The following is a 14,393-nucleotide window of genomic DNA, read 5'->3' on the forward strand; positions in this document are numbered from 1 at the left end:
TTACGTTTTTCTAGAACTTTTAAGTTATTTATTCCTTTTTGGAATAAAAGAAAATCATTTAAAAAAAATAAAATATATATATATATATATTAGTAATTATTGCTTCAAAATTGTTAACCAAAATATTATTTTAATATTGTAATTTTTTTTCACTAAAAATCAATAAAATTATTTCCTTTTATATAGTATAGCTTTAATATAAAATTTAAAATAATTTTCATGATGACCGAAATTATCCAAGAAATTTTCATACACTCGTGTGTATATTTATTATTTCTTGTTTTTAAATTTTCAAATAATATTAATTATTATTTTCTCGCGATTACACCCTTAGAAAAAGAAAATTAAGAGGATAAATGATGAAAAAATTAATCAATAAAATAGATGGATGGTCATATGGAATAAGATGATAATATTTTTTTAAAAGTCAAAACAATAAAAGTGATAGATGATATTAAATGAACAAGGAATATGTTAGTGTAGATTCTTATTAGAAGAACGTGTTTTAGTTTAATTTATTAATAACTATTTTTTGGTGTGTTTTTTTAAACTAATTATTATAAATACCAACAAATTTCATTATATATGGTAATTTATTATTAGACGATAATGTAAAAACTCTTTACACCATACATTATTTACTCATAAACTAATTAGTTAAAACTACGTATAAAATAATTTAGCATCGCTGATTTTCTAAATTTATTATAGAACTTTCCCAGGGTTTGGAAGGTAATCAAAAAGATGTTTTTTTTTTTTTACAAAAATCACTTTTAGAAATTATTGAAGCTTACTCATTGCACTTCTTCCGTTCATGTTACCTATTATTAAACTTTTTCTTCTATATTTTCACTTCGTGTATATAATTTTATCTAGTTTATTATTTCTTGTTTATAGTTTTCTTTCCTTTATAGTTTTGTCCTTGCCAAAAACTAGTTTTATTTTTATGTATATATTTTGATTTATTTATGATCGGTCCTTACATTGTTTAGTTGTTGAGAAATTGGAAAGGATCCATGTGTTATGAATTGAGGAGAGGTTTGAGATAATAAAAATGCGAAAAATAATTAAGTAGGTGAATTAATGGTGGACAGAGTTTAGACATATTAATTTTTTGATGCATCTCAAGTAGGAAAAGTGCAGATAAAAGTGGGCGCATTTTTAAATTTGAGCCAACATTTGGCATTAAAAACTCAACCACTTTGTAGTGTAGTACACCTTGATTTGTGTAAGTAGCTAGTTGTAGATGTGTAGCGCATAGCTGGAATAGCTCCAGGATTTATACTCATACAAGTGTAAAAATAGAAAGCTCCTCTATAAGGAAACAATCTTTAAGCTCTTCATCTTTTCATCCCTCTTCTCTTCTCTGCTTAAACACTTGAACATTAATCACCTCATTATAAAAACATCTGCATTACAGCAAAATGATTGATTATGAGCTACAATTCTGAGTGTGTAAGGCTCTTTCTTTATTTATTTATTTTCAAATGGAAGCAGAAACAAACTAATAGCCATACAAAGATTGGGGACCATAAACAACCCATACTTTAAATCTACACAAAATAAAAAAAAGAGATCCTGCTCACATGGTGGCATGTGAGGGGGGGAATGGGAAGGTTTTTCAAATCACAAACTCTTTTTTTTTTTTTTTTTTTCGTTATTTCTTTTGTTGCTTAAAATCTCATTTGCCTGTCAATTACATTTCTTTTCTTGATTTGTCTTTTTTGGAAAGATTATTGTTCTTTACCCATCTGACGTGTTTGTATGTGACCCACTGCGCACTCACCGGGAAAGTAAGCCATTTTGAGGGTAAATTGCACCTTTGTAAGTGAAGAGAACCCTACTCTCACCCCTCCAACTCTCCCCCCTCTCTCTTTCATACCCTCCTCTCCTCTCTATAAAGCTGGTAGATTCATATTATAAATGGTAGAGTGGTCCACGATAACTTTGTATGGGCATGGTTATTTCTCACTTCTCACTCACTCACTTCTCACCCTCCTTTACTTTCCTTTGCTAAATCCTCCTACCTTCCCTATATCTCCACTACCCCCCCACCCTTTTTCTCATTATAACTTTTGCTGCTTCCACCACTACTCAACTCATCGCCTACATGGGGTGTGAGATCTCACCATGCTTTTCCTCTCTCAAGTCCTGGTCATGCTTTTCCACAGCTTTCTTGAACTTCTTCTGCATCTTATATCTCTCCGCCTCCAGGATTTTAAGCCCTAGAAGCTCAAGAAAGCTGTGGGAGAATATGGCAATTCAGGCCTTTCCTTTCGTAATTCTCCCCTCTTCCCAGATTCAAAGGACAAGGTGAACCCATCTCCCTCTTCAATTCTCTCATCCTTATCGTTTCATCCACGGTAACTCTCACAACCACTCTCTTTCTTCTTAATTATGTTCTACCCAGGGTGTATGTCATTTTTATCTGATCTCTTTCTCCGCACCACTTTTCACTCTCATCTGCTTAATACTCTCTTAATCTACACATTTTATAGCTTTCTTATGTGTAATATTCACTTTACCTGCTTTTATACATACTTCTGTAACTTGATCCGCTCAAATTGTTTTCTCGCTGTTCAATTTCTTTTACTGAAAGAATCGGAAAATGCTCACTTTATCCGAATTTACCGCTCCTGTTTTCTGTGACAAAATGGGTAGCTTCTTTTTCTCTTGGGTCATGGATGAACAATGACAATGTGGGGTTTCTTTAATTACCCTCGGATGATAGGGTTGAAAAGCAAAAAATTATATATATTTTAAATCTGATGCTGCTACACGTTTGAGCCATGCAAGGTGAGGGGCAGTAGAAAATTAAAATTTTTAGATAAAATGAAAAGAAGAAAAAATTAATGTTTCCTAGTTGTCTGTGGAATTAGGTGAAGTTTCTGATTAACTAATTTACCTCTAAAAATCTGATTCATTCAATCAAATGGTGAAAAAAAAAGGTAATGGTTGCAGAGAAGATTCCCCACCTTTCCTTTTTATCATTAATGATGATAGTTCTTCCTGTTGCCCTTTTAGTTTAGTGAATCCACATCTTCTCCTACATTTCTGTGAAAAAGGTTAACCTTTGTCACTACGTGACATCATTTTTTTAACCACTCCTCTCTCCTGACATCATTTGGCCTATTGATTTCCAATCCCCTCTCTTTCTCTCTCTCTCTCTATCGTTTTCTCTTTCACCCTCCTCTGGCTGGCTGTCTCTTTCTCTCTACAAACCCAAGTTGGTGCTGAAATCTTGGGTAATTTATTAATTTAATTAAACCAAATTTATCCCAGTTACAGTTTTACAAGCTCACATGACATGGTCACAAAACTTTGTCTAGATCGCTGTCTATGTTGCAGACTGCATTTTTGCAAAGAGCTAAAGCGACCCAATTTAGCATACGAATCTGAAAATCAATTGAATTTTCACCCAAATAAGCTTATGGGCATGGCAGAATCTAGGTGTGTAATTGTTAGCCTAGAGAGAGGAATTAATTATAGTATTGCTATTGTGTAAGATAAAACGGAGAACCTTTACCAAATATAAGGCACATGTTTTCATACACTTGGAACGTTTAGCTTAAGGGAATGCCACAAGTTGTGCACAGAAGTAGGACCACCAAAAATCAGATTAATTCAGAGAAACACGGACGCATGGCCTTTCTGTGCATCTTTGTATAAAATGGATATCATACGTATATTCATCATCAAGAGTTACCTATTTCTCTCTATATTTGCTCCGTTTTCTTTTTATTTTTTCACTGCGTTCAGGGAAATAGTGAAAATTTTGAACACGGGAACACGAAACCCATTGAGTATACCATGATACAGATTTGTGAATTGTGACACGACATCGTGTGTGAGTTAGCAGAGACACAGCTACAACTGATCATGGATGCACAGTGAAGCCTTCAATGACATGAACTGAATCCCCAGTTAAATTTCCTAGTACGGAATTATTCGTGTTTTTAGAGGCTACTATTTTATATATATATATATATATATATATATATATATATATATATATATATTAGAAGGAAGAAAGATAGATGTGGTATTTTACTTTATTTATTTTTCTTATGTATGAAGGTAAACAGGAACGTGTCAGTTGCCATGCAGTGTAACTTGTTACTCGTTGTTTCGGTGCTGCTACAAGTTCTTAATATGTTAACCTAAATTCCACTTAAGAAAATTTAAATTATTAGCAATGGCATTGGGCCTCTAGCTTTGATGGCAAGGTTTCCCCACCATTTCCCACCTCAACAAAGGTATATATGGGAATGTTCGGATTCATGCACCTAACAAAATATTATTGTAATTAAAAGCCCAAAAAAATGGTTTTCCCTTTTGCTGTTCAACAAAAATATCTGTTTACCCAATGATTTGTCGTTTATGAGAAATTAGAAAGACATTCTGCTAGGCACAAACATTTTTTAAACACCACAGATTCTCTTTTTTTCAACAATAAAGAACTTCACATGCTTATTCATCGTATTCTCTCACTTAAAGCTTGCATATATAGGTTATCTTATTCCACTCACACAAACAAAGAACAAAATATGTTAGATTTTGAATTTTAATTTTTTTATCATCACATGACCAATGTGCTTACACACAAATTATCTCTATCTTTATTCAATTGTCTCAGCCAGAACCTTTTCTTACTATACGAAACAATTAGGATTTGCCACCTGTTTAATTTTTACTTTATTAATACCACATTACTCAACAAATTTAAGAATAATGTTATAAAACTAATCTCATTATTTTTTGTACATTTGAAATTTCACCCTACTTATTCAAAGCTCTTCTAATTTTGTTTACATTCTATATTTGTGCTGTGTTTACATTGTTATCAATGGGTGTAAGAATTTTATGATTTGTATTTGGTGTGACTGTAGTACTTTATTCATTGTGTAGATAGTGTGTTGTTAGATTTGGAGCTAGAAAGTGTTGCGATGGAGAATGGGAGACGGATTTTGAAAATTTTGTATAAAGATTGGAATATTCTAAATTTATTTAATTTATTTATTGTTAAGAAAAAAATTAAAATAAATTTATTGAAAAACATTATTTTTTTAAAGGAAAATAGGAAGTGGGAGTACAAATTTTTATAAAATTAATTGGCACTCACAAAACTTCCCCTCCCCTCCATCTCAAAATGGCATTTAATGAGGAAAGAAGAGATCTCTTGCTTATTTTTTTTTCATTCTAACTTTTTAAAAATTAATGCCAAATATTAAAAAAGATAAACATCTATGGCAACAATAATAAAGTAGAATTTTATTTTCGGGTCAAAATGAATTTTTTAAATTAGTGTTGGAATTTTCTTCAAATTCTCTTCCACTTATTCAAATAAAGAACGAGAAATTGTTTCACTTGTTACCTTTTTATTATTCATTCAAAATTCATATTAAATATCGACTCTATTTTTCATTCATTTTTATAATTTTTTTCTCAAAGATCTTTTCTCTCTTTTTTCACTTTCATTCTAAGCAAACATATATAATGAAAGGTTTCTTTAGAAATTTAGAGAGATTTAACTTAATTGTCGCATTCAATTCAGAGTTAACGTATTGTTAAAGAAATAGAAAGAAAGAGAACCGTTTCACTCACGAAGAAAATTATTAAATATTCAGTTCATACGGTTACAATTATTTATCAACTCCTATGCCATAATTTTGAATTTTTATCTTTGAATGGAAATTCTTTTACAAATTATTCCCTAGATTAACGTTTTTTTCAAGTTATTGTTAATATCATTCAGCAATTAATTTTATCCTACCTAATTAGCTTATAAAACTGAGCATTTATTTTATTTATTTATTTCAATTCAATATGATTAATTTGATTTCAATTTTAATTTAATTTAAGAACTAGTCCAAAATTTCTTTCTCAAAACACTTTTTTATTTTTATTTTTTACATATATTCAATTTTTTAAACGTCTTATATTTTACAATCTACCTATTCATATCTTTTAAAATTAAATGTTAACAAAAAAATATTAATAATAACCGTGTCATTGCACCCGAGAAATGCTTATTTTATTTACATGAGTAAACTTATATATTAAAAAGATAATTTAATTTAATTTCTATTTATAACAGAATTATATATATTACATATATTTATTACAATTTTAAATATATCAGAACAAGAAAATTATTAAATAGAAATTAATATTAAAGACTAAAAATAATCAGTCACATTAAATTATATATTATTTTGTAAATTAAAAAATTATTAGTATCTAAAATAATTTTTATTATTAATAAAAAAAAATTAATTTTTAAATTACTATATAATGAATTACCAAGATTTTAGCTCCACAGTGTTATTATTTAAATTGGGAATTAAATGAAGGAATATGTGTTTGTAAAAATTCTTCTCTTTTCTCTTCCTTTTGATCTTACCTAGAGAATCGAATCAAAAGAAAATGTCTGGTAGCAAACGGCAGCATTCAAAGTTACATCATATTTTTTAATCAATAAAATAATTTGAAATTGGAATATTCATGAGGAGACGGATTTAGCATACCAAAAGGCAACACATCCTTAGGATCCGTACATGTTTTGGAATAGAATTTAAGGGGAAAATGGTAGGTTATAGATAAACTCGATCAGTTATTCATAAAATAAATTCATACAATATTTCAATACATTTTTTTTTATATAAATTCTCTATCAAATCAATCATCTTATTCCATACTCGTTTCTTTTTCTCTCACCACTTTCCAAATAGTTTTTGCACCAATACAATATTCTGAACCAAAAAAGCAATTGTACGTAATTCTGTACCCCAATGAACATCAAGGTGCTATAATGGAAGAGGAAGGTAAGATGTTTACATGGTTGAATTTGAAGTGCAAGAGTAGGTAGTTGCAATTAAGCAGGGTAAAGTGTGATGAGAATGAATGAATATCCATTGTAGTAATTGGAGGAAGAGTTGTAGAGGAAATGAAATGGACATATCCAGTGATAAGTAACCCTATCTAGAACCAAGAAAGAGCATGGTGCATTGAATATTTGTTGTGTGTGTGTGTTTATCCATTGTGAGCCTCATGTTCATTAGAGGATAAAACGGGTTGCAATCAAGTATGTAGGATTGTCATATTAAGCATAATGTCGGCAGGATCCGTTAGAATTGGCTCTGTATTCACATTACACGCCCCGTGAAAGAAGATTGAAAAAAGTAGTATTATTTACAGTGACATGAATAAACAAGTGATGAAATGGCAACAATAACAATACATGCCCACCATCCATGGTAGGGTATGCCATTGACGTAAGTAACTGTAACTTGGTGATGAGCCACCCATACAAAAAATAGAGGACGCCCAATGAAAATAATAACACTTTCCCCCTTTCTGATGTGAAAGTGCCAAAATAACAATAAAAGGAAACTATGTTGACCCGTGATGGGAAATTATAAATCGTACACATGGACTGAACAATCATCATCATTATATACACAACTATAAGTTTCAACTTGGGTTTTATGTCTCACCCTCTATCTGCATTTAACCTCACATGCCAATTAATTTCTTACATTCTTTTCTTTCTATTCGTATCCCAGAGATAATAATGGAAAAGACTGCAAAATTAATGATCATGGAAGGAAGATTAATTAACTGTGACTGCATACACAGATTAAAAAGCAGAAAAAGTGTATATTGAATACACTTAATAAATACTGTAAACATGTAGACATTCTTGCATCTGTTTTCAAATCCCTGAAAAGGAAATCTTGGCAAGAAAAAGGAATTCATCATAACATTATATTGGGGAGGTTATAATCCAAATAAGGACTTGTTCTATATAGCTGGATGAAGGCAACGTGATAAGCTAAAAGCTCATCAAGGGTTATAATATTTTAAATAATTTAAAAATGTGATAGTTGTTAGCCACAAGACAAAAGTGGCACTGCTAAGACAGCAAGATCAAGAGAATTGTCTATTAGTTTATTGCCTCTCCGTTGTTTAACTCTTTTCACCAATCTTCCACTCTTGCACATCGCGGAACACAATGAAATCTAACTTTTTCAGTTTAATATTTCTCTAAAGTAAAAACTAGCTAGTGAAACATAAATAAATCAGACAAAGAAATCCCACAATCCACATCATTTGACTACCATACATCAGATCCATGACAATGGATTAAATTAATGGTAATAATAGCAAGGATAACCATGAGTGAAAAGGCATATTTTAAGAACAGTATAGATCCAAACAAGCAAAAGCAGGACATCATGTTCAATCAGTTTAAAGTTATTTATCATCCGCTTAAAAAAACAAAACAAACAAACAAAGCCTTAGAATGAGGAACAAGTTAGAATATATATGTTAGATTAGTGGGTTACAGTAGGATTAGGATATAGATTTTACAAATAAAGTGGCATGCTCATACGACTTTTACACTGTCTTTTGGAAAAGGGAAAAAAAATGGACTTGTTTATTGGACGGAGTCATAGTGCTCGTGAATGCACCAACTAAAAGTCCAAGTAAAGTTGATGGCGCTGAAGCTCACCATTTTGTCGGATTTAATAGTGAGACACAAAATGAAGGGGAAAAAAATCACATGTGGAAAATTGATATTAATATCGGGATCGGCCACTTCTTTTTCTAGGCCATGCAAGATCGATTGCTTTATCTATAACTTGAAATTACTTTTACCGTTTCTAATTTCAAAATCTTTCGGGAGAAACAAAAGGGGTCTCATTCGAACTGATTCTCAGTACTGGGAAGCAAGATAAAGAAAGAAACAGTACTCGCAGGTGGTCTAAAATTCCCATTTCCCGCAGCATGGCTGTCCCTAACTTAATTGGGAAAAAGGAAAACCCTAGTCTCCTTCACAAGCTGCTTCTGCATTGGTTTTAGGTAGCCATGTTCGTTCTATAGCAAGAATCACCATAATACAGTGGTGGAGGTTAATTCTTGAGAATTCTATAGTTAATCTTTTCCATAAAAGCTTCATCTAACCTCTTGCTAGGGTCACCAACCAATGGCTTTAAAGCATTCATAAGTTGTTGGAAGTTCCATACGAGAGATAAAGGCAGTATGGTCACCTCTCTGTGGTCCATTGTCTAACAATCTGTAACTGAAAATGTTCCTTCTAGTTAGTCCCGTGCACCCAAAACAAAAAATGTTTGTTGTGACTTGGGAGATATTTTTTTAAAAAGAATATCTTGATCTAGCAAGCTAGGATGAATCTAGATATATACTCCCTTTTTATTTTTGTTAGTCAAGATAAGAACAGTATAATTGTTCCTAGCTTGCCATAATATATAATACAAGTAACAATAATCATGATTAATTAATACATACTACCTTGTGCTTATGCTGAATCTGCAGCCTGGAATATATATTAAATTACTCCACCATCTGTGACTTTGCCGACTAAAACAGTACAATCACAGATCAAAGGTTTAATGAATTGAGTGAGACATGTTCTATAGAGAAACCTCAATGATGGCCATTCATCCACTGAAACTTTTGCCTGCATTGGAGGCTACACGATAGACCGTTTCAAAACAAAAGAAAAAGGCTAATAAGGTGAGTGAGTGAGTGAGTTCAAGACAAAAGAACACAAGCAGCTAACAAGCTGAAATTATAATTATTATATTCACCAGAGACAGCACTGTAGCTAGCTACAACACGAAAACTAAAAGAAAAAATATTTTCAAATCAAACGGCTATGCCTGTGCGATGCATCCTCACAAATCACTAATGTTTGATGTACAAATTAACCACCACCATCACCCATTAGATTTTGCTATTCCTCACGTTCAAGCCTGGGATTGCTCCACGAAGTTAATTAAGAGGAAATTAGATAGGGGCATGAATTTAAGGCACACAAATATAACGGACTTGGAACAAATTAATCAGTATAAGATCTGGGGACAAAGCCTGCATAGTGATTCCGCATCTATGAAAATCGATAGCTGAAATTCCCTTGATTTTGGATCGATCGAATCAGTACCTGATCGGTTTAATTCCGGGAGAAGAAGCCGAATTGTTGCGGAAGCATCTGAGAATTCTGATCACATAACAGAGTTATACAACGGAAAAGTCAATGCTTTAAATCTGAAAAGGATTTCAATCAAGTCAAATCACAAGAAAAAGGAAAAATGAATACATCACAATAATTTCATCCCTATGTATATACATATATTATATATAATATATAACTTGACAGAAAGCTTCAGAGAAGAATCTGGAGTTTGAGATAAGGTAGTTGGTTGTTGACCCTATCTGTATCTTCCCACAGCTTTATTGAACCGCAAAACAAGGTGTGGGAGCAAGAGTGCCATGGCATGCATGCAAAGGAACTCTATGGATGCAGTTCAAGAAAGCTGTGGAAGAATACAAAGAGGGCCATGATACTGAAGAGTGAAGATGCCCCCAGAAGCCCGTGTGTAAAGGGTTTTTGAAGAAAAAAAAATGGAAGAAGGCTCATAACATAATCAGAACCCTAATGAAGAGGGAGAGAGAGAGGGGTCCAGAATAGCATAGGAGAGGCTAAGCTAAGAGAGAGAAAAGATGTAGGTGTAGGGGAAGAGATGGTGTGGTATTTATAGGAGAATTTAGGAGTTTTTATGAAGTTTTTTATTTTAATTTAATTTAGTTTTTCCATCAATCCCTAGAAGAATATCTGGCCCAAGAGACTACACATTACTGAACCCCGCCTTTCTCGAACCCTAATTAAAAAGCTGACTAATTTGATCCAATTGGAGATTAGACCCCTAAAATATAATAATTACAATCAACAAACCCCTGTAAAGCTTTCCTTTTAGTGGCCTAAAATGCCATTTAATATTTATGCGGCTATGATGCACCTTTCCGGATCTAACGGTGGTTGTTACATTTATGGGGGGCACACCTTGGGCCCACCTCTAGATCTGTCCAGTTTATCCCAACTCCACGCGCTCCTCCTCCTCGCTAACATAAGTCGCCCAAATAAATACTTTAATTAACTAAATCAATTCGTGATTAACGGACAAAACAACGTATAAAATCAAACCACCCTTCCCAAAGCTGTCATCTTAATATCTTAATAATCAATAATCCAAACCATTTTCCAACATTTAATAATCTAATCACACTTTCCTGTAATTAAATTACTATTAAACACTATTTCAAGATTTGTGAACCATGCAACTATAATGAGTTCTTTCAACTACAAAGGAGTTCTTTCACCCAACCCAACGCTCATAAATAACAAAGTAATAGCCAAATAATAAAACTATCTACTGTTATGGTTATGTTTCATACGTTATTGCTTCTAGTTTTTTTTATTACTTTGGAAAGTTTGTGCCATTCTACTAATTAATGGCATTTGACAAAACACGTTTCTTTTAGTAATTTCTAGAATTTTTCAATATATTAACTTTTACTTTTTTTATGTTTAAACTTGAATATGTTTTTAATCCTTGTAAATTAAATGCATTTTAGTTTTCATTTCTGTAAAAATGGTAATATTTATTTATAATACTATTTAAGAGGGGTTTTAAAAGGACAATTATACTTCAAATGTTCAACTGTTCGTTTAAATGATACTCTTCTATTTTCAAATTTTAAGTCATTCTTTAAGTGTCACTTGAGTTGCAACTTGACACTAAGAAGAGACATGCAAAAACAATAAGTTTTGCAGAAAACTTGAAACCAACCAAAATCCAATTTTAATTAATTCAACCATTTTAATAAAATTTAAAACTCAGTTTTGGACCCAGTTAAAATATAGATCTTAAAATTAACTATAAACACTCAATTTAACTTAATTAACCTATTACCATATATATATATATATATATATATATATATATATATATATATAATTGTCATTATATATAATTGTCCATCAAAATCTATTTCGGTACAAATATCATTAATTTGATAACAATAACAATGATACACAATCACCATTATACTAACAATATCAATGCACTAATCAATAAATCAGTTTCATTTTAAAATATACTTTTTTATCTAATAGTTACTTGCACTGCAAGTATTAGTTAGAAAAAATCAACACATAAGTTAATATAAACAAAAAATATCAAACTTTAATTATTGGTTAACGTTAAAAGAATAATATTTTTCAACTAACTAAATTATTAATAAATTTAAACTCTAACGGTGCGTTTGCTTCATAATAAATTTAAACTCTAACGGTACGTGTGCTGAGAAAGAGCAAGATTTCACAACAATCAATAAATAAAAAGGTAAAAAATGAGTAACATAAATTTGCATTTTACGAGAAATGTTATTTTTTAACATATTATACATTTTATTATATATTTGTTTATAATTTTTTATCATTAGACAGAAATAATTAGTTACTATATTAATTAAATTAGGAAAAATTAAAAATTATTAGTATTTAAATTAATTTTATTATAAATACTATCTATTTAATTAATATAATAATTAATTATTTTTACTTCTAAAATTGATTTTTATTTAATGATTTTTTAGTAATATATTAAATATATATTATATTTTTATATTAATAATTCATTAATATTTATATCTATATTATAATAAAATAAATATAATTAATCATATAATATAATATAGATAATAATTCTTATTATTAAAATAATAAAAATACCAAAAATATATAAAATAGTAATAAAAAATATATTAATAATAAATTTATAAAATAACAATAATAATAATTAATAAATTTTAAAAAATAATAAAAATTATATAATTTTAATCACATGTTATTTCATTCATAAATTTTCATACAATTTTATTTTACTTTCCATGAATTTACCTTAATCCGAATAATTTTACTTTTCTCACGTAAAATCTGTTGCTTAATCCAAACATAATAGAAAAAAAATTGAAATATTTTTAAGGTAATAAAACGATTTTATATATGTCATTTTTTATTGTTAAATAGGTAAAAATGAAGTTTGAATTTAAGAGAGAAATAAGAGGTTTAAAAAAAGTTAGAAAATAAATAAATAAGAAGACCAAGAATAAAGAAAAGAAACGGTGCGTGGACCAAAGGGGCCTATGAGTCTTAGAGGAACAAAAAACATATATAAATTTTAAAGAAGAAATAAGGAGATGAAAAATTAAAAAAAAAAAACAAAAAAGAAAAGGAAAAGTGTGCAAAGGCCTATGAGTCTTACACGAACTAAAAATATGTATAAATTTTTTTAAAAAAAAAGATAAAAGATAGAGAAAAAGAAAATAAAAAAAAAAGGAAAAGTGCGGGCCAAAGGCCCATAATAAAGGATCTAAAATCGTATATAAATAAACCTTGTATTTCTTCATAAATTTTGTGCTTATCATATATTAACTTTTACTTTTACTCTTTTCTATTCATAACTTTTTAGTTTTTTACTAAACATTAAAAAAATTTACTGAATATGACAGTTATAGAAAATAAATTTACTGTTATTATTATTATTGTTATTATTTTTATAATTAATATTATATTATATATTCTTTTAATTATTATATTATTTACATTATTCATTTTACTATTTTATGATTAAATTTAAATAACTAACTATTGATATATTTTTTTTAATTTTCGTTATCTAAAAATACTTTTTGTACTACATGGTGTATCTAAACTTTACTTTTCCTTTATTTAACTGACTTTAGAAGTGTTGTGAATATGCACTTGGAGTTACAATAATCTATTAGATATAATAGCTTCTCTTATAAAACCAACGGAATATTAAGTTTCATTTTACAGTACCAAACAAAATCACAAGAACAAGTATATTTTGCTTTCAATCAACAAGAAACACTTTAATATTTATTATCAGCAACGTGAATTTGGTCCTTGATTTAGACAGATTAAACAAAAATAATTAAAACAAATCTATTTATTTTAAATTATATATAAAAAATTATTCTAATAATAAATTTACAAAGATACTAATTAATTTACAAAGAATACTTCAATTATAAGTTTTTAACCTTTTCATATCATAAAAAGTATTTATTTTATTAAACTTTATAGAAAAAACTACAATATAAAATTATCAAAAAAATTGAAAAGCAATACTGATAGTTTTTTCTTCCATTAATAAAACTTGAAGTTTAAGGAAAACAAAACTAGTATAAAACATGGTATTAATGTAAATTTTAACAAAAAAATTACTTTCTATAACATTTTGTTAAAAAATTATTTTTCCCGTATTGAATATACCATGAATAACACCACACTTATTATATTTTATGCTTAAAACAAATTATTTATTATTTTTCCAACAGTTAAATATATAGTATTATTATAAATAAATAAATAAAATTTAATATTTTAAATTAATAAATAATATTAAATAAATTATTAAATAAAAATCAAATTTAAAAACAAAAAGTAATTAAATTTATATTAATTAAATTATATATTATTTTACAGATTAAAAAAATTATTA

General features: G+C 29.1%; 2 long non-coding RNA genes across 3 annotated transcripts; one reads left to right on the plus strand and one right to left on the minus strand.

Moving 5' to 3' along the window:
- Positions 1 to 1,849: 1,849 nt before the first annotated feature.
- On the plus strand, positions 1,850 to 4,351 carry LOC137807564 (uncharacterized). The gene is made up of 2 exons (XR_011080553.2): positions 1,850 to 3,936; positions 4,078 to 4,351. It is a non-coding gene; the product is annotated as an uncharacterized LOC137807564 (long non-coding RNA).
- Positions 4,352 to 8,547: 4,196 nt separating this feature from the next.
- LOC137807563 (uncharacterized) lies at positions 8,548 to 10,381 on the minus strand. 2 transcript variants are annotated; one of them, XR_016519844.1, is made up of 3 exons: positions 9,968 to 10,381; positions 9,316 to 9,496; positions 8,548 to 9,085 (listed from the first exon to the last, which is right to left on the minus strand). It is a non-coding gene; the product is annotated as an uncharacterized LOC137807563 (long non-coding RNA). The 2 variants fall into 2 exon arrangements; XR_011080552.2 differs by lacking the exon at positions 9,968 to 10,381 and having other exon boundaries at positions 9,316 to 9,626.
- Positions 10,382 to 14,393: the final 4,012 nt, after the last annotated feature.

This window comes from Phaseolus vulgaris, chromosome 3, assembly GCF_051622355.1.
Source record: "Phaseolus vulgaris cultivar YP4 chromosome 3, ASM5162235v1, whole genome shotgun sequence".
NCBI lineage: Eukaryota > Viridiplantae > Streptophyta > Magnoliopsida > Fabales > Fabaceae > Phaseolus > Phaseolus vulgaris.